This window comes from Microcebus murinus, unplaced genomic scaffold (assembly GCF_040939455.1).
Source record: "Microcebus murinus isolate Inina unplaced genomic scaffold, M.murinus_Inina_mat1.0 scaf002_hap2_Mmur4.0, whole genome shotgun sequence".
Taxonomy (NCBI): domain Eukaryota; kingdom Metazoa; phylum Chordata; class Mammalia; order Primates; family Cheirogaleidae; genus Microcebus; species Microcebus murinus.
Window position 1 is genome coordinate 1260932 of NW_027438948.1, and position 20154 is coordinate 1281085.

At 63.1% G+C, this 20154-nt stretch overlaps 1 non-coding gene and 4 pseudogenes across 1 annotated transcript; all 5 read right to left on the bottom strand.

The window, feature by feature from the left end:
• Nucleotides 1–2465: 2465 nt before the first annotated feature.
• LOC142866291 (uncharacterized) lies at nt 2466–2584 on the bottom strand (annotated as a pseudogene).
• A 3764-nt stretch (nt 2585–6348) lies between these two features.
• On the bottom strand, nt 6349–6467 carry LOC142866292 (uncharacterized; annotated as a pseudogene).
• Nucleotides 6468–10244: 3777 nt separating this feature from the next.
• On the bottom strand, nt 10245–10363 carry LOC142866243 (5S ribosomal RNA). The gene has a single exon (XR_012916284.1). It is a non-coding gene; the product is annotated as a 5S ribosomal RNA (ribosomal RNA).
• A 3779-nt stretch (nt 10364–14142) lies between these two features.
• LOC142866323 (uncharacterized) lies at nt 14143–14261 on the bottom strand (annotated as a pseudogene).
• A 3769-nt stretch (nt 14262–18030) lies between these two features.
• LOC142866293 (uncharacterized) lies at nt 18031–18149 on the bottom strand (annotated as a pseudogene).
• Nucleotides 18150–20154: the final 2005 nt, after the last annotated feature.

A 20154-nucleotide genomic window follows, 5' to 3' on the forward strand; every position in this document is an offset into this window, starting at 1 on the left:
CCTGGTGCCCCTCCATCCAGGGGCCAGACCTTAAAGAGTCACCACAAGAGAATCCTGGTCCCAAAGGAGCCTTCTGGGGGACCGGTGCTGAGAGAGGTTGTGGGCATGGCCCGCTGGGGCTCTGCCCGACCCAGGGCTGAGAGATGCCACCTCCCAGCTCTGGGTCCCTGCAGGAAGTGTTGGCAAGCACAGGGCCGGTCCTCCAAAGGCCCAGGTGCAGGGAGCCCAGGCCAAGCAGCCTGTGGAAGAAGCCACATGCCGTGCCACCCCGGGAACAGGACTGCAGGCCCCGGCCCTTCCCACCTCCTCCTCCTCCTCCTCCTCCTCCCCCCCGCCCCGCCCCCACAGGGCACAGGGCTCAGAGACACCTCAGACTCTTGCTACCCAAAGTGCAAAGGGCATCAGTTGCTCCTCCAACCCCCCCCCCCCCGCCCAGCAGACCACGTTGTCCAGCCAGCCCCCAGGCCTCCCTGGGGTGCCCAGCACAAAAGTGCAGACACCCACCGGACCCTCAGTCTCAGTTTTCGGAGGTTTTTGCCACTCTAAGGACCCGCAGGCCAGCTGGGCCTTCGGGCAGGACAGAGAGCCCCGGAATCCGACGTGGAGAGCTGCGTGTACGTCCCCATCAGGAGGCGGTCCCCACCTCCGCGGCTCTCCCCTTGCGGGGAGCGGCAGCCCAGCCGGCAGCCGCAGGGCCTCAGGGAAGACACCAGGCTGGGCCCCCGCGGCACAGCGGGGGCACGTCCCCCGCACTCACGCGACTTAGGGACGGCTGCTGGAGACTGCTGCGGCCACCCTGCTGCCGGGTTTCTGGAGGGCTTCCTGGAAGCAGCGTCCACACCAAGCCCTTGGAAGGCCCAGGCGGTGGAGGAGCCGGTCAGGCAGGGGCCGAGGACGGTGAGAGGCCGGGCGGGAAGGAGCGTGTCAGGCAGGGGCAGAGGACGGTGACCGGCCGGGCGGGGAGGAGCCGGTCAGGCGGGGGCCCAGGACAGTGACGGGCCTGGCCGGGGAGGAGTGCGTCAGGCAGGGGCAGAGGAGACGGGCTGGGTAAGGGTTAGGGTTACAGTTAGGGCACAATTCACAATCCCAAAGACGTGGAAGCGACCCGAGTGCCCATCCATCCAGGAGTGCATCAATAAAATGTGGCGCGTGGACACCACGGAGTGCCATTCGGCTGTGAGGAGCAGCGGTGAGAGGGCGCCTCTCGTGTTCTCCTGGCCAGAGCTGGAACCCGTTCCAGTAAGCCAGGTAGCCCAAGAATGGACACACGAGCACCACGTGAGCGCGCTCACCAGCAAATTGGTACGAACGGATGGACGCCTAAGTGGACAGAGAGGAATCACCTTCATCGGGTGGGTGTCGGGCGGGTGGGGGGAGGGGAGGGGCATACACATCCATTAGGCATGGGGTGGGTGCGCACCGACTGGGGGATGGGCGCACTTGAAGCTCTGACCCGAGGGGGGAGGCTTGGAGAGGGCAAGGCACCCGACCTTAACATTGGTACCCCCACAATACGCTGGAACAACATGAGAGGTATATGAATAAGAACACAGGGGGGGCCGGGCGCGGTGGCTCACGCCTGTAATCCTAGCTCTCTGGGAGGCCGAGGCGGGCGGATTGCTCCAGGTCAGGAGTTCGAAACCAGCCTGAGCAAGAGCGAGACCCCGTCTCTACTAAAAATAGAAAGAAATTAATTGGCCAACTAATATATATAGAAAAACACAGCCGGGCGTGGTGGTGCATGCCTGTAGTCCCAACTACTCGGGAGGCTGAGGCAGCAGGATTGCTTGAGCCCGGAGATTGAGGTTGCTGTGAGCTAGGCTGACGCCATGGCACTCACTCTAGCCTGGGCAGCAAAACGAGACTCTGTCTCAAAAAAAAAAAAAAAAAAAGAACACAGGGGGGAGGGCGGCACGGGCAACACATGTCACCTGAATACTTGTACTCCCATCATCTGCTTGAAAAGAGAGAGAAAAGAAAATGCAATCCTAGAGGTAAGAGACACTTTTTAAAAATAATGAATCCGAAGAGAAAAGTAAAAGGAGGCCTGTGGAGCAGGTCTGGGTGTGACTCCGGATCCCCCAACATCAGGTGCCACCACCAAAGATTCCTGCGTGTAGCCCATAGAACCCCAAAAGCAACGGGACGAGTTCTGGTCACATACTCCCTCAAAATGACATCCTGGCCTTCTTCTGGAACTCCCTCCCCTCTCAGACTCTCAAGGTTTCCTCCAGCGTGTCGGTTCCCACAGAGCAGACCTTTGGTCTGAGACCTGACAGTCCAGAAGCCACCGCGTGGCGGCGGTGTCACGGCTTGGGACAAGAGGAGGCCCCACGGTGCGGGCTGGGGCGCCAGGCACCGCGCGGGCGCTGAGGGTGGGGGTGACCCCCACCCCGGGCCGCCGCCGCGCTCCCAGAAAGGGGACAGAACAAGAGGCAAAAAAAAAAAAAAAAAAAAAAAGCAGCAGCCTGTGGCACCCGGTATTCCCAGGCAGTCTCCCATCCAAGTACTAACCAGGCCCGACCCTGCTTAGCTTCCGAGACCAGACGAGATCGGGGGCGTTCAGGGTGGTGTGGCCCTAGACGGCGGCGGAGGGCGCCCCTGCCCCGCTCGAGAAGCCGAGCCTCTCTGGGCTTCCCCGCCGCCGCCTCCCGCCCCAGGACCCGCGCCGGGCGGGGCCGGGCCGGCCGGGTCCGGGGGGCTCCCAGGGACGGGGGTGATGGGCGGGGCGGGGCGGGGTGGGGGGCTGTCTCTCTATACACACACACACACACACTCACACTCACTCACACTCACACAAGATGCGCCTCCACGGCTGGACTCGCCAAGGTGGAGCCCTCCCAGCCCCCCTCGTCTCCTCGCCCGGCCTCCTTCACCTACCCGCTGCCCACCCCCAGCGCGTCGCTGCCGCTGACTGCGCACGCGCGGGACGCTCGCCCTTTGACCCCAGCCAGGGGCCGCCCTCCCCCACAACCCCTTTCAGCTGCGCCCCCCCCTCGCCCTGTGGGTGGGCTGCCGCCTATTCCCCCGGGCCAGGGCTGGGGCACAGCCAGTGTATGGGGCGTCTCTCTCTGGGGATGTGTCCCATGGGTGGGGTGGGGTGGCGTGGTTTGGGGGGCGCTGAAGAAATCAGTCCCCTCCATCTCCTACCTCTGGAAAACGCCCAAGCCCGTGGAGAACTGCCGGCACCGCTTCGTGGGGGCCGGGACCCTCCTCCGTGTCCTCCTGTGGCCCAGTCCAAGGGGCCTGGGCCTGGCCGGGGCTGCTTTGGACCCCGACCACCCTGGCGTGTGGACTCGCTAAAAATCGGCCATTAGATATTGGATTCCAGCTTCCTGGAGGTCATTTCACTAATGAGTGCACCGGAAAGAGTTTCCTAATCCATCTGTGAGGGTGGCAACTGAAGGAGAATTTTAAAGCTGACAGAATAGGCGAGGGAAGGCATAGGAGATTTCCACACCCAGCAAGGAAGACTTTCCCGAAATGGAAGAAAGAAACGAGCAAACAGAGACACCGGTAGCCCGCCCGGAAAAGAGTCTGCCCCTGAGAGAAAGCACCCTGACCAGGTTCACCCGTGGGTGGGTGGCGAGCTAGCGGCATTCAGAAGAGCGAGGCCCGCAGTCTGTGCGGAAGACACCTGCACTCGGGTGTGTGTGGCGGCGCGATTCACAAGCAGCTCTAGATGTTAAACCAAGGAGAAGCCAGGGAGTTCCCAACGCCCCAGGTGTCCTCAGCCCACGACTGGCTGCTGTGGGAATGCGAAGCCCGGCTCCTTGTCTCAGAGCGGGGTTCCCAGGAGGATCAGGCTGAAGCTGGGACTTGGCCTCAAAGTGTCCCCTCGCATGGCCACCCCCTTCCCCTTCCTGCTCCTCTACTCCTGGTGCCCCTCCATCCAGGGGCCAGACCTTAAAGAGTCACCGCAAGAGAATCCTGGTCCCAAAGGAGCCTTCTGGGGGACCGGTGCTGAGAGAGGTTGTGGGCATGGCCCGCTGGGGCTCTGCCCGACCCAGGGCTGAGAGATGCCACCTCCCAGCTCTGGGTCCCTGCAGGAAGTGTTGGCAAGCACAGGGCCGGTCCTCCAAAGGCCCAGGTGCAGGGAGCCCAGGCCAAGCAGCCTGTGGAAGAAGCCACATGCCGTGCCACCCCGGGAACAGGACTGCAGGCCCCGGCCCTTCCCACCTCCTCCTCCTCCTCCTCCTCCTCCCCCCCGCCCCGCCCCCACAGGGCACAGGGCTCAGAGACACCTCAGACTCTTGCTACCCAAAGTGCAAAGGGCATCAGTTGCTCCTCCAACCCCCCCCCCCCGCCCAGCAGACCACGTTGTCCAGCCAGCCCCCGGGCCTCCCTGGGGTGCCCAGCACAAAAGTGCAGACACCCACCGGACCCTCAGTCTCAGTTTTCGGAGGTTTTTGCCACTCTAAGGACCCGCAGGCCAGCTGGGCCTTCGGGCAGGACAGAGAGCCCCGGAATCCGACGTGGAGAGCTGCGTGTACGTCCCCATCAGGAGGCGGTCCCCACCTCCGCGGCTCTCCCCTTGCGGGGAGCGGCAGCCCAGCCGGCAGCCGCAGGGCCTCAGGGAAGACACCAGGCTGGGCCCCCGCGGCACAGCGGGGGCACGTCCCCCGCACTCACGCGACTTAGGGACGGCTGCTGGAGACTGCTGCGGCCACCCTGCTGCCGGGTTTCTGGAGGGCTTCCTGGAAGCAGCGTCCACACCAAGCCCTTGGAAGGCCCAGGCGGTGGAGGAGCCGGTCAGGCAGGGGCCGAGGACGGTGAGAGGCCGGGCGGGAAGGAGCGTGTCAGGCAGGGGCAGAGGACGGTGACCGGCCGGGCGGGGAGGAGCCGGTCAGGCGGGGGCCCAGGACAGTGACGGGCCTGGCCGGGGAGGAGTGCGTCAGGCAGGGGCAGAGGAGACGGGCTGGGTAAGGGTTAGGGTTACAGTTAGGGCACAATTCACAATCCCAAAGACGTGGAAGCGACCCGAGTGCCCATCCATCCAGGAGTGCATCAATAAAATGTGGCGCGTGGACACCACGGAGTGCCATTCGGCTGTGAGGAGCAGCGGTGAGAGGGCGCCTCTCGTGTTCTCCTGGCCAGAGCTGGAACCCGTTCCAGTAAGCCAGGTAGCCCAAGAATGGACACACGAGCACCACGTGAGCGCGCTCACCAGCAAATTGGTACGAACGGATGGACGCCTAAGTGGACAGAGAGGAATCACCTTCATCGGGTGGGTGTCGGGCGGGTGGGGGGAGGGGAGGGGCATACACATCCATTAGGCATGGGGTGGGTGCGCACCGACTGGGGGATGGGCGCACTTGAAGCTCTGACCCGAGGGGGGAGGCTTGGAGAGGGCAAGGCACCCGACCTTAACATTGGTACCCCCACAATACGCTGGAACAACATGAGAGGTATATGAATAAGAACACAGGGGGGGCCGGGCGCGGTGGCTCACGCCTGTAATCCTAGCTCTCTGGGAGGCCGAGGCGGGCGGATTGCTCCAGGTCAGGAGTTCGAAACCAGCCTGAGCAAGAGCGAGACCCCGTCTCTACTAAAAATAGAAAGAAATTAATTGGCCAACTAATATATATAGAAAAACACAGCCGGGCGTGGTGGTGCATGCCTGTAGTCCCAACTACTCGGGAGGCTGAGGCAGCAGGATTGCTTGAGCCCGGAGATTGAGGTTGCTGTGAGCTAGGCTGACGCCATGGCACTCACTCTAGCCTGGGCAGCAAAACGAGACTCTGTCTCAAAAAAAAAAAAAAAAAAGAACACAGGGGGGAGGGCGGCACGGGCAACACATGTCACCTGAATACTTGTACTCCCATCATCTGCTTGAAAAGAGAGAGAAAAGAAAATGCAATCCTAGAGGTAAGAGACACTTTTTAAAAATAATGAATCCGAAGAGAAAAGTAAAAGGAGGCCTGTGGAGCAGGTCTGGGTGTGACTCCGGATCCCCCAACATCAGGTGCCACCACCAAAGATTCCTGCGTGTAGCCCATAGAACCCCAAAAGCAACGGGACGAGTTCTGGTCACATACTCCCTCAAAATGACATCCTGGCCTTCTTCTGGAACTCCCTCCCCTCTCAGACTCTCAAGGTTTCCTCCAGCGTGTCAGTTCCCACAGAGCAGACCTTTGGTCTGAGACCTGACAGTCCAGAAGCCACGCATGCTGCCGCGTGGCGGCGGTGTCGCGGCTTGGGACAAGAGGAGGCCCCACGGTGCGGGCTGGGGCGCCAGGCACCGCGCGGGCGCTGAGGGTGGGGGTGACCCCCACCCCGGGCCGCCGCCGCGCTCCCAGAAAGGGGACAGAACAAGAGGCAAAAAAAAAAAAAAAAAAAAAAAGCAGCAGCCTGTGGCACCCGGTATTCCCAGGCAGTCTCCCATCCAAGTACTAACCAGGCCCGACCCTGCTTAGCTTCCGAGACCAGACGAGATCGGGGGCGTTCAGGGTGGTGTGGCCCTAGACGGCGGCGGAGGGCGCCCCTGCCCCGCTCGAGAAGCCGAGCCTCTCTGGGCTTCCCCGCCGCCGCCTCCCGCCCCAGGCCCCGCGCCGGGCGGGGCCGGGCCGGCCGGGTCCGGGGGGCTCCCAGGGACGGGGGTGATGGGCGGGGCGGGGCGGGGTGGGGGGCTGTCTCTCTATACACACACACACACACACTCACACTCACTCACACTCACACAAGATGCGCCTCCACGGCTGGACTCGCCAAGGTGGAGCCCTCCCAGCCCCCCTCGTCTCCTCGCCCGGCCTCCTTCACCTACCCGCTGCCCACCCCCAGCGCGTCGCTGCCGCTGACTGCGCACGCGCGGGACGCTCGCCCTTTGACCCCAGCCAGGGGCCGCCCTCCCCCACAACCCCTTTCAGCTGCGCCCCCCCCTCGCCCTGTGGGTGGGCTGCCGCCTATTCCCCCGGGCCAGGGCTGGGGCACAGCCAGTGTATGGGGCGTCTCTCTCTGGGGATGTGTCCCATGGGTGGGGTGGGGTGGCGTGGTTTGGGGGGCGCTGAAGAAATCAGTCCCCTCCATCTCCTACCTCTGGAAAACGCCCAAGCCCGTGGAGAACTGCCGGCACCGCTTCGTGGGGGCCGGGACCCTCCTCCGTGTCCTCCTGTGGCCCAGTCCAAGGGGCCTGGGCCTGGCCGGGGCTGCTTTGGACCCCGACCACCCTGGCGTGTGGACTCGCTAAAAATCGGCCATTAGATATTGGATTCCAGCTTCCTGGAGGTCATTTCACTAATGAGTGCACCGGAAAGAGTTTCCTAATCCATCTGTGAGGGTGGCAACTGAAGGAGAATTTTAAAGCTGACAGAATAGGCGAGGGAAGGCATAGGAGATTTCCACACCCAGCAAGGAAGACTTTCCCGAAATGGAAGAAAGAAACGAGCAAACAGAGACACCGGTAGCCCGCCCGGAAAAGAGTCTGCCCCTGAGAGAAAGCACCCTGACCAGGTTCACCCGTGGGTGGGTGGCGAGCTAGCGGCATTCAGAAGAGCGAGGCCCGCAGTCTGTGCGGAAGACACCTGCACTCGGGTGTGTGTGGCGGCGCGATTCACAAGCAGCTCTAGATGTTAAACCAAGGAGAAGCCAGGGAGTTCCCAACGCCCCAGGTGTCCTCAGCCCACGACTGGCTGCTGTGGGAATGCGAAGCCCGGCTCCTTGTCTCAGAGCGGGGTTCCCAGGAGGATCAGGCTGAAGCTGGGACTTGGCCTCAAAGTGTCCCCTCGCATGGCCACCCCCTTCCCCTTCCTGCTCCTCTACTCCTGGTGCCCCTCCATCCAGGGGCCAGACCTTAAAGAGTCACCGCAAGAGAATCCTGGTCCCAAAGGAGCCTTCTGGGGGACCGGTGCTGAGAGAGGTTGTGGGCATGGCCCGCTGGGGCTCTGCCCGACCCAGGGCTGAGAGATGCCACCTCCCAGCTCTGGGTCCCTGCAGGAAGTGTTGGCAAGCACAGGGCCGGTCCTCCAAAGGCCCAGGTGCAGGGAGCCCAGGCCAAGCAGCCTGTGGAAGAAGCCACATGCCGTGCCACCCCGGGAACAGGACTGCAGGCCCCGGCCCTTCCCACCTCCTCCTCCTCCTCCTCCTCCTCCCCCCCGCCCCGCCCCCACAGGGCACAGGGCTCAGAGACACCTCAGACTCTTGCTACCCAAAGTGCAAAGGGCATCAGTTGCTCCTCCAACCCCCCCCCCCCCCCCCCCCGCCCAGCAGACCACGTTGTCCAGCCAGCCCCCGGGCCTCCCTGGGGTGCCCAGCACAAAAGTGCAGACACCCACCGGACCCTCAGTCTCAGTTTTCGGAGGTTTTTGCCACTCTAAGGACCCGCAGGCCAGCTGGGCCTTCGGGCAGGACAGAGAGCCCCGGAATCCGACGTGGAGAGCTGCGTGTACGTCCCCATCAGGAGGCGGTCCCCACCTCCGCGGCTCTCCCCTTGCGGGGAGCGGCAGCCCAGCCGGCAGCCGCAGGGCCTCAGGGAAGACACCAGGCTGGGCCCCCGCGGCACAGCGGGGGCACGTCCCCCGCACTCACGCGACTTAGGGACGGCTGCTGGAGACTGCTGCGGCCACCCTGCTGCCGGGTTTCTGGAGGGCTTCCTGGAAGCAGCATCCACACCAAGCCCTTGGAAGGCCCAGGCGACGGAGGAGCCGGTCAGGCAGGGGCCGAGGACGGTGAGAGGCCGGGCGGGAAGGAGCGTGTCAGGCAGGGGCAGAGGACGGTGACCGGCCGGGCGGGGAGGAGCCGGTCAGGCGGGGGCCCAGGACAGTGACGGGCCTGGCCGGGGAGGAGTGCGTCAGGCAGGGGCAGAGGAGACGGGCTGGGTAAGGGTTAGGGTTACAGTTAGGGCACAATTCACAATCCCAAAGACGTGGAAGCGACCCGAGTGCCCATCCATCCAGGAGTGCATCAATAAAATGTGGCGCGTGGACACCACGGAGTGCCATTCGGCTGTGAGGAGCAGCGGTGAGAGGGCGCCTCTCGTGTTCTCCTGGCCAGAGCTGGAACCCGTTCCAGTAAGCCAAGTATCCCAAGAATGGACACACGAGCACCACGTGAGCGTGCTCACCAGCAAATTGGTACGAACGGATGGACGCCTAAGTGGACAGAGAGGAATCACCTTCATCGGGTGGGTGTCGGGCGGGCGGGTGGGGGGAGGGGAGGGGCATACACATCCATTAGGCATGGGGTGGGTGCGCACCGACTGGGGGATGGGCGCACTTGAAGCTCTGACCCGAGGGGGGAGGCTTGGAGAGGGCAAGGCACCCGACCTTAACATTGGTACCCCCACAATACGCTGGAACAACATGAGAGGTATATGAATAAGAACACAGGGGGGGCCGGGCGCGGTGGCTCACGCCTGTAATCCTAGCTCTCTGGGAGGCCGAGGCGGGCGGATTGCTCCAGGTCAGGAGTTCGAAACCAGCCTGAGCAAGAGCGAGACCCCGTCTCTACTAAAAATAGAAAGAAATTAATTGGCCAACTAATATATATAGAAAAACACAGCCGGGCGTGGTGGTGCATGCCTGTAGTCCCAACTACTCGGGAGGCTGAGGCAGCAGGATTGCTTGAGCCCGGAGATTGAGGTTGCTGTGAGCTAGGCTGACGCCATGGCACTCACTCTAGCCTGGGCAGCAAAACGAGACTCTGTCTCAAAAAAAAAAAAAAAAAAAGAACACAGGGGGGAGGGCGGCACGGGCAACACATGTCACCTGAATACTTGTACTCCCATCATCTGCTTGAAAAGAGAGAGAAAAGAAAATGCAATCCTAGAGGTAAGAGACACTTTTTAAAAATAATGAATCCGAAGAGAAAAGTAAAAGGAGGCCTGTGGAGCAGGTCTGGGTGTGACTCCGGATCCCCCAACATCAGGTGCCACCACCAAAGATTCCTGCGTGTAGCCCATAGAACCCCAAAAGCAACGGGACGAGTTCTGGTCACATACTCCCTCAAAATGACATCCTGGCCTTCTTCTGGAACTCCCTCCCCTCTCAGACTCTCAAGGTTTCCTCCAGCGTGTCGGTTCCCACAGAGCAGACCTTTGGTCTGAGACCTGACAGTCCAGAAGCCACGCATGCTGCCGCGTGGCGGCGGTGTCGCGGCTTGGGACAAGAGGAGGCCCCACGGTGCGGGCTGGGGCGCCAGGCACCGCGCGGGCGCTGAGGGTGGGGGTGACCCCCACCCCGGGCCGCCGCCGCGCTCCCAGAAAGGGGACAGAACAAGAGGCAAGAAAAAAAAAAAAAAAAAAAAGGAGCAGCCTGTGGCACCCGGTATTCCCAGGCGGTCTCCCATCCAAGTACTAACCAGGCCCGACCCTGCTTAGCTTCCGAGACCAGACGAGATCGGGGGCGTTCAGGGTGGTGTGGCCCTAGACGGCGGCGGAGGGCGCCCCTGCCCCGCTCGAGAAGCCGAGCCTCTCTGGGCTTCCCCGCCGCCGCCTCCCGCCCCAGGCCCCGCGCCGGGCGGGGCCGGGCCGGCCGGGTCCGGGGGGCTCCCAGGGACGGGGGTGATGGGCGGGGCGGGGCGGGGCGGGGCGGGGTGGGGGGCTGTCTCTCTATACACACACACACACACTCACACTCACTCACACTCACACAAGATGCGCCTCCACGGCTGGACTCGCCAAGGTGGAGCCCTCCCAGCCCCCCTCGTCTCCTCGCCCGGCCTCCTTCACCTACCCGCTGCCCACCCCCAGCGCGTCGCTGCCGCTGACTGCGCACGCGCGGGACGCTCGCCCTTTGACCCCAGCCAGGGGCCGCCCTCCCCCACAACCCCTTTCAGCTGCGCCCCCCCCTCGCCCTGTGGGTGGGCTGCCGCCTATTCCCCCGGGCCAGGGCTGGGGCACAGCCAGTGTATGGGGCGTCTCTCTCTGGGGATGTGTCCCATGGGTGGGGTGGGGTGGCGTGGTTTGGGGGGCGCTGAAGAAATCAGTCCCCTCCATCTCCTACCTCTGGAAAACGCCCAAGCCCGTGGAGAACTGCCGGCACCGCTTCGTGGGGGCCGGGACCCTCCTCCGTGTCCTCCTGTGGCCCAGTCCAAGGGGCCTGGGCCTGGCCGGGGCTGCTTTGGACCCCGACCACCCTGGCGTGTGGACTCGCTAAAAATCGGCCATTAGATATTGGATTCCAGCTTCCTGGAGGTCATTTCACTAATGAGTGCACCGGAAAGAGTTTCCTAATCCATCTGTGAGGGTGGCAACTGAAGGAGAATTTTAAAGCTGACAGAATAGGCGAGGGAAGGCATAGGAGATTTCCACACCCAGCAAGGAAGACTTTCCCGAAATGGAAGAAAGAAACGAGCAAACAGAGACACCGGTAGCCCGCCCGGAAAAGAGTCTGCCCCTGAGAGAAAGCACCCTGACCAGGTTCACCCGTGGGTGGGTGGCGAGCTAGCGGCATTCAGAAGAGCGAGGCCCGCAGTCTGTGCGGAAGACACCTGCACTCGGGTGTGTGTGGCGGCGCGATTCACAAGCAGCTCTAGATGTTAAACCAAGGAGAAGCCAGGGAGTTCCCAACGCCCCAGGTGTCCTCAGCCCACGACTGGCTGCTGTGGGAATGCGAAGCCCGGCTCCTTGTCTCAGAGCGGGGTTCCCAGGAGGATCAGGCTGAAGCTGGGACTTGGCCTCAAAGTGTCCCCTCGCATGGCCACCCCCTTCCCCTTCCTGCTCCTCTACTCCTGGTGCCCCTCCATCCAGGGGCCAGACCTTAAAGAGTCACCGCAAGAGAATCCTGGTCCCAAAGGAGCCTTCTGGGGGACCGGTGCTGAGAGAGGTTGTGGGCATGGCCCGCTGGGGCTCTGCCCGACCCAGGGCTGAGAGATGCCACCTCCCAGCTCTGGGTCCCTGCAGGAAGTGTTGGCAAGCACAGGGCCGGTCCTCCAAAGGCCCAGGTGCAGGGAGCCCAGGCCAAGCAGCCTGTGGAAGAAGCCACATGCCGTGCCACCCCGGGAACAGGACTGCAGGCCCCGGCCCTTCCCACCTCCTCCTCCTCCTCCTCCTCCTCCCCCCCGCCCCGCCCCCACAGGGCACAGGGCTCAGAGACACCTCAGACTCTTGCTACCCAAAGTGCAAAGGGCATCAGTTGCTCCTCCAACCCCCCCCCCCCCCCCGCCCAGCAGACCACGTTGTCCAGCCAGCCCCCGGGCCTCCCTGGGGTGCCCAGCACAAAAGTGCAGACACCCACCGGACCCTCAGTCTCAGTTTTCGGAGGTTTTTGCCACTCTAAGGACCCGCAGGCCAGCTGGGCCTTCGGGCAGGACAGAGAGCCCCGGAATCCGACGTGGAGAGCTGCGTGTACGTCCCCATCAGGAGGCGGTCCCCACCTCCGCGGCTCTCCCCTTGCGGGGAGCGGCAGCCCAGCCGGCAGCCGCAGGGCCTCAGGGAAGACACCAGGCTGGGCCCCCGCGGCACAGCGGGGGCACGTCCCCCGCACTCACGCGACTTAGGGACGGCTGCTGGAGACTGCTGCGGCCACCCTGCTGCCGGGTTTCTGGAGGGCTTCCTGGAAGCAGCGTCCACACCAAGCCCTTGGAAGGCCCAGGCGGTGGAGGAGCCGGTCAGGCAGGGGCCGAGGACGGTGAGAGGCCGGGCGGGAAGGAGCGTGTCAGGCAGGGGCAGAGGACGGTGACCGGCCGGGCGGGGAGGAGCCGGTCAGGCGGGGGCCCAGGACAGTGACGGGCCTGGCCGGGGAGGAGTGCGTCAGGCAGGGGCAGAGGAGACGGGCTGGGTAAGGGTTAGGGTTACAGTTAGGGCACAATTCACAATCCCAAAGACGTGGAAGCGACCCGAGTGCCCATCCATCCAGGAGTGCATCAATAAAATGTGGCGCGTGGACACCACGGAGTGCCATTCGGCTGTGAGGAGCAGCGGTGAGAGGGCGCCTCTCGTGTTCTCCTGGCCAGAGCTGGAACCCGTTCCAGTAAGCCAAGTATCCCAAGAATGGACACACGAGCACCACGTGAGCGCGCTCACCAGCAAATTGGTACGAACGGATGGACGCCTAAGTGGACAGAGAGGAATCACCTTCATCGGGTGGGTGTCGGGCGGGCGGGTGGGGGGAGGGGAGGGGCATACACATCCATTAGGCATGGGGTGGGTGCGCACCGACTGGGGGATGGGCGCACTTGAAGCTCTGACCCGAGGGGGGAGGCTTGGAGAGGGCAAGGCACCCGACCTTAACATTGGTACCCCCACAATACGCTGGAACAACATGAGAGGTATATGAATAAGAACACAGGGGGGGCCGGGCGCGGTGGCTCACGCCTGTAATCCTAGCTCTCTGGGAGGCCGAGGCGGGCGGATTGCTCCAGGTCAGGAGTTCGAAACCAGCCTGAGCAAGAGCGAGACCCCGTCTCTACTAAAAATAGAAAGAAATTAATTGGCCAACTAATATATATAGAAAAACACAGCCGGGCGTGGTGGTGCATGCCTGTAGTCCCAACTACTCGGGAGGCTGAGGCAGCAGGATTGCTTGAGCCCGGAGATTGAGGTTGCTGTGAGCTAGGCTGACGCCATGGCACTCACTCTAGCCTGGGCAGCAAAACGAGACTCTGTCTCAAAAAAAAAAAAAAAAAAGAACACAGGGGGGAGGGCGGCACGGGCAACACATGTCACCTGAATACTTGTACTCCCATCATCTGCTTGAAAAGAGAGAGAAAAGAAAATGCAATCCTAGAGGTAAGAGACACTTTTTAAAAATAATGAATCCGAAGAGAAAAGTAAAAGGAGGCCTGTGGAGCAGGTCTGGGTGTGACTCCGGATCCCCCAACATCAGGTGCCACCACCAAAGATTCCTGCGTGTAGCCCATAGAACCCCAAAAGCAACGGGACGAGTTCTGGTCACATACTCCCTCAAAATGACATCCTGGCCTTCTTCTGGAACTCCCTCCCCTCTCAGACTCTCAAGGTTTCCTCCAGCGTGTCGGTTCCCACAGAGCAGACCTTTGGTCTGAGACCTGACAGTCCAGAAGCCACGCATGCTGCCGCGTGGCGGCGGTGTCGCGGCTTGGGACAAGAGGAGGCCCCACGGTGCGGGCTGGGGCGCCAGGCACCGCGCGGGCGCTGAGGGTGGGGGTGACCCCCACCCCGGGCCGCCGCCGCGCTCCCAGAAAGGGGACAGAACAAGAGGCAAAAAAAAAAAAAAAAAAAAAAGCAGCAGCCTGTGGCACCCGGTATTCCCAGGCAGTCTCCCATCCAAGTACTAACCAGGCCCGACCCTGCTTAGCTTCCGAGACCAGACGAGATCGGGGGGGTTCAGGGTGGTGTGGCCCTAGACGGCGGCGGAGGGCGCCCCTGCCCCGCTCGAGAAGCCGAGCCTCTCTGGGCTTCCCCGCCGCCGCCTCCCGCCCCAGGCCCCGCGCTGGGCGGGGCCGGGCCGGCCGGGTCCGGGGGGCTCCCAGGGAGGGGGGTGATGGGCGGGGCGGGGCGGGGTGGGGGGCTGTCTCTCTATACACACACACACACACTCACACTCACTCACACTCACACAAGATGCGCCTCCACGGCTGGACTCGCCAAGGTGGAGCCCTCCCAGCCCCCCTCGTCTCCTCGCCCGGCCTCCTTCACCTACCCGCTGCCCACCCCCAGCGCGTCGCTGCCGCTGACTGCGCACGCGCGGGACGCTGGCCCTTTGACCCCAGCCAGGGGCCGCCCTCCCCCACAACCCCTTTCAGCTGCGCCCCCCCCTCGCCCTGTGGGTGGGCTGCCGCCTATTCCCCCGGGCCAGGGCTGGGGCACAGCCAGTGTATGGGGCGTCTCTCTCTGGGGATGTGTCCCATGGGTGGGGTGGGGTGGCGTGGTTTGGGGGGCGCTGAAGAAATCAGTCCCCTCCATCTCCTACCTCTGGAAAACGCCCAAGCCCGTGGAGAACTGCCGGCACCGCTTCGTGGGGGCCGGGACCCTCCTCCGTGTCCTCCTGTGGCCCAGTCCAAGGGGCCTGGGCCTGGCCGGGGCTGCTTTGGACCCCGACCACCCTGGCGTGTGGACTCGCTAAAAATCGGCCATTAGATATTGGATTCCAGCTTCCTGGAGGTCATTTCACTAATGAGTGCACCGGAAAGAGTTTCCTAATCCATCTGTGAGGGTGGCAACTGAAGGAGAATTTTAAAGCTGACAGAATAGGCGAGGGAAGGCATAGGAGATTTCCACACCCAGCAAGGAAGACTTTCCCGAAATGGAAGAAAGAAACGAGCAAACAGAGACACCGGTAGCCCGCCCGGAAAAGAGTCTGCCCCTGAGAGAAAGCACCCTGACCAGGTTCACCCGTGGGTGGGTGGCGAGCTAGCGGCATTCAGAAGAGCGAGGCCCGCAGTCTGTGCGGAAGACACCTGCACTCGGGTGTGTGTGGCGGCGCGATTCACAAGCAGCTCTAGATGTTAAACCAAGGAGAAGCCAGGGAGTTCCCAACGCCCCAGGTGTCCTCAGCCCACGACTGGCTGCTGTGGGAATGCGAAGCCCGGCTCCTTGTCTCAGAGCGGGGTTCCCAGGAGGATCAGGCTGAAGCTGGGACTTGGCCTCAAAGTGTCCCCTCGCATGGCCACCCCCTTCCCCTTCCTGCTCCTCTACTCCTGGTGCCCCTCCATCCAGGGGCCAGACCTTAAAGAGTCACCGCAAGAGAATCCTGGTCCCAAAGGAGCCTTCTGGGGGACCGGTGCTGAGAGAGGTTGTGGGCATGGCCCGCTGGGGCTCTGCCCGACCCAGGGCTGAGAGATGCCACCTCCCAGCTCTGGGTCCCTGCAGGAAGTGTTGGCAAGCACAGGGCCGGTCCTCCAAAGGCCCAGGTGCAGGGAGCCCAGGCCAAGCAGCCTGTGGAAGAAGCCACATGCCGTGCCACCCCGGGAACAGGACTGCAGGCCCCGGCCCTTCCCACCTCCTCCTCCTCCTCCTCCTCCTCCCCCCCGCCCCGCCCCCACAGGGCACAGGGCTCAGAGACACCTCAGACTCTTGCTACCCAAAGTGCAAAGGGCATCAGTTGCTCCTCCAACCCCCCCCCCCCCCCCGCCCAGCAGACCACGTTGTCCAGCCAGCCCCCGGGCCTCCCTGGGGTGCCCAGCACAAAAGTGCAGACACCCACCGGACCCTCAGTCTCAGTTTTCGGAGGTTTTTGCCACTCTAAGGACCCGCAGGCCAGCTGGGCCTTCGGGCAGGACAGAGAGCCCCGGAATCCGACGTGGAGAGCTGCGTGTACGTCCCCATCAGGAGGCGGTCCCCACCTCCGCGGCTCTCCCCTTGCGGGGAGCGGCAGCCCAGCCGGCAGCCGCAGGGCCTCAGGGAAGACACCAGGCTGGGCCCCCGCGGCACAGCGGGGGCACGTCCCCCGCACTCACGCGACTTAGGGACGGCTGCTGGAGACTGCTGCGGCCACCCTGCTGCCGGGTTTCTGGAGGGCTTCCTGGAAGCAGCATCCACACCAAGCCCTTGGAAGGCCCAGGCGACGGAGGAGCCGGTCAGGCAGGGGCCGAGGACGGTGAGAGGCCGGGCGGGAAGGAGCGTGTCAGGCAGGGGCAGAGGACGGTGACCGGCCGGGCGGGGAGGAGCCGGTCAGGCGGGGGCCCAGGACAGTGACGGGCCTGGCCGGGGAGGAGTGCGTCAGGCAGGGGCAGAGGAGACGGGCTGGGTAAGGGTTAGGGTTACAGTTAGGGCACAATTCACAATCCCAAAGACGTGGAAGCGACCCGAGTGCCCATCCATCCAGGAGTGCATCAATAAAATGTGGCGCGTGGACACCACGGAGTGCCATTCGGCTGTGAGGAGCAGCGGTGAGAGGGCGCCTCTCGTGTTCTCCTGGCCAGAGCTGGAACCCGTTCCAGTAAGCCAAGTATCCCAAGAATGGACACACGAGCACCACGTGAGCGTGCTCACCAGCAAATTGGTACGAACGGATGGACGCCTAAGTGGACAGAGAGGAATCACCTTCATCGGGTGGGTGTCGGGCGGGCGGGTGGGGGGAGGGGAGGGGCATACACATCCATTAGGCATGGGGTGGGTGCGCACCGACTGGGGGATGGGCGCACTTGAAGCTCTGACCCGAGGGGGGAGGCTTGGAGAGGGCAAGGCACCCGACCTTAACATTGGTACCCCCACAATACGCTGGAACAACATGAGAGGTATATGAATAAGAACACAGGGGGGGCCGGGCGCGGTGGCTCACGCCTGTAATCCTAGCTCTCTGGGAGGCCGAGGCGGGCGGATTGCTCCAGGTCAGGAGTTCGAAACCAGCCTGAGCAAGAGCGAGACCCCGTCTCTACTAAAAATAGAAAGAAATTAATTGGCCAACTAATATATATAGAAAAACACAGCCGGGCGTGGTGGTGCATGCCTGTAGTCCCAACTACTCGGGAGGCTGAGGCAGCAGGATTGCTTGAGCCCGGAGATTGAGGTTGCTGTGAGCTAGGCTGACGCCATGGCACTCACTCTAGCCTGGGCAGCAAAACGAGACTCTGTCTCAAAAAAAAAAAAAAAAAGAACACAGGGGGGAGGGCGGCACGGGCAACACATGTCACCTGAATACTTGTACTCCCATCATCTGCTTGAAAAGAGAGAGAAAAGAAAATGCAATCCTAGAGGTAAGAGACACTTTTTAAAAATAATGAATCCGAAGAGAAAAGTAAAAGGAGGCCTGTGGAGCAGGTCTGGGTGTGACTCCGGATCCCCCAACATCAGGTGCCACCACCAAAGATTCCTGCGTGTAGCCCATAGAACCCCAAAAGCAACGGGACGAGTTCTGGTCACATACTCCCTCAAAATGACATCCTGGCCTTCTTCTGGAACTCCCTCCCCTCTCAGACTCTCAAGGTTTCCTCCAGCGTGTCGGTTCCCACAGAGCAGACCTTTGGTCTGAGACCTGACAGTCCAGAAGCCACGCATGCTGCCGCGTGGCGGCGGTGTCGCGGCTTGGGACAAGAGGAGGCCCCACGGTGCGGGCTGGGGCGCCAGGCACCGCGCGGGCGCTGAGGGTGGGGGTGACCCCCACCCCGGGCCGCCGCCGCGCTCCCAGAAAGGGGACAGAACAAGAGGCAAAAAAAAAAAAAAAAAAAAAAAGCAGCAGCCTGTGGCACCCGGTATTCCCAGGCAGTCTCCCATCCAAGTACTAACCAGGCCCGACCCTGCTTAGCTTCCGAGACCAGACGAGATCGGGGGCGTTCAGGGTGGTGTGGCCCTAGACGGCGGCGGAGGGCGCCCCTGCCCCGCTCGAGAAGCCGAGCCTCTCTGGGCTTCCCCGCCGCCGCCTCCCGCCCCAGGCCCCGCGCCGGGCGGGGCCGGGCCGGCCGGGTCCGGGGGGCTCCCAGGGAGGGGGGTGATGGGCGGGGCGGGGCGGGGTGGGGGGCTGTCTCTCTATACACACACACACACACTCACACTCACTCACACTCACACAAGATGCGCCTCCACGGCTGGACTCGCCAAGGTGGAGCCCTCCCAGCCCCCCTCGTCTCCTCGCCCGGCCTCCTTCACCTACCCGCTGCCCACCCCCAGCGCGTCGCTGCCGCTGACTGCGCACGCGCGGGACGCTCGCCCTTTGACCCCAGCCAGGGGCCGCCCTCCCCCACAACCCCTTTCAGCTGCGCCCCCCCCTCGCCCTGTGGGTGGGCTGCCGCCTATTCCCCCGGGCCAGGGCTGGGGCACAGCCAGTGTATGGGGCGTCTCTCTCTGGGGATGTGTCCCATGGGTGGGGTGGGGTGGCGTGGTTTGGGGGGCGCTGAAGAAATCAGTCCCCTCCATCTCCTACCTCTGGAAAACGCCCAAGCCCGTGGAGAACTGCCGGCACCGCTTCGTGGGGGCCGGGACCCTCCTCCGTGTCCTCCTGTGGCCCAGTCCAAGGGGCCTGGGCCTGGCCGGGGCTGCTTTGGACCCCGACCACCCTGGCGTGTGGACTCGCTAAAAATCGGCCATTAGATATTGGATTCCAGCTTCCTGGAGGTCATTTCACTAATGAGTGCACCGGAAAGAGTTTCCTAATCCATCTGTGAGGGTGGCAACTGAAGGAGAATTTTAAAGCTGACAGAATAGGCGAGGGAAGGCATAGGAGATTTCCACACCCAGCAAGGAAGACTTTCCCGAAATGGAAGAAAGAAACGAGCAAACAGAGACACCGGTAGCCCGCCCGGAAAAGAGTCTGCCCCTGAGAGAAAGCACCCTGACCAGGTTCACCCGTGGGTGGGTGGCGAGCTAGCGGCATTCAGAAGAGCGAGGCCCGCAGTCTGTGCGGAAGACACCTGCACTCGGGTGTGTGTGGCGGCGCGATTCACAAGCAGCTCTAGACGTTAAACCAAGGAGAAGCCAGGGAGTTCCCAACGCCCCAGGTGTCCTCAGCCCACGACTGGCTGCTGTGGGAATGCGAAGCCCGGCTCCTTGTCTCAGAGCGGGGTTCCCAGGAGGATCAGGCTGAAGCTGGGACTTGGCCTCAAAGTGTCCCCTCGCATGGCCACCCCCTTCCCCTTCCTGCTCCTCTACTCCTGGTGCCCCTCCATCCAGGGGCCAGACCTTAAAGAGTCACCGCAAGAGAATCCTGGTCCCAAAGGAGCCTTCTGGGGGACCGGTGCTGAGAGAGGTTGTGGGCATGGCCCGCTGGGGCTCTGCCCGACCCAGGGCTGAGAGATGCCACCTCCCAGCTCTGGGTCCCTGCAGGAAGTGTTGGCAAGCACAGGGCCGGTCCTCCAAAGGCCCAGGTGCAGGGAGCCCAGGCCAAGCAGCCTGTGGAAGAAGCCACATGCCGTGCCACCCCGGGAACAGGACTGCAGGCCCCGGCCCTTCCCACCTCCTCCTCCTCCTCCTCCTCCTCCCCCCCGCCCCGCCCCCACAGGGCACAGGGCTCAGAGACACCTCAGACTCTTGCTACCCAAAGTGCAAAGGGCATCAGTTGCTCCTCCAACCCCCCCCCCCCGCCCAGCAGACCACGTTGTCCAGCCAGCCCCCGGGCCTCCCTGGGGTGCCCAGCACAAAAGTGCAGACACCCACCGGACCCTCAGTCTCAGTTTTCGGAGGTTTTTGCCACTCTAAGGACCCGCAGGCCAGCTGGGCCTTCGGGCAGGACAGAGAGCCCCGGAATCCGACGTGGAGAGCTGCGTGTACGTCCCCATCAGGAGGCGGTCCCCACCTCCGCGGCTCTCCCCTTGCGGGGAGCGGCAGCCCAGCCGGCAGCCGCAGGGCCTCAGGGAAGACACCAGGCT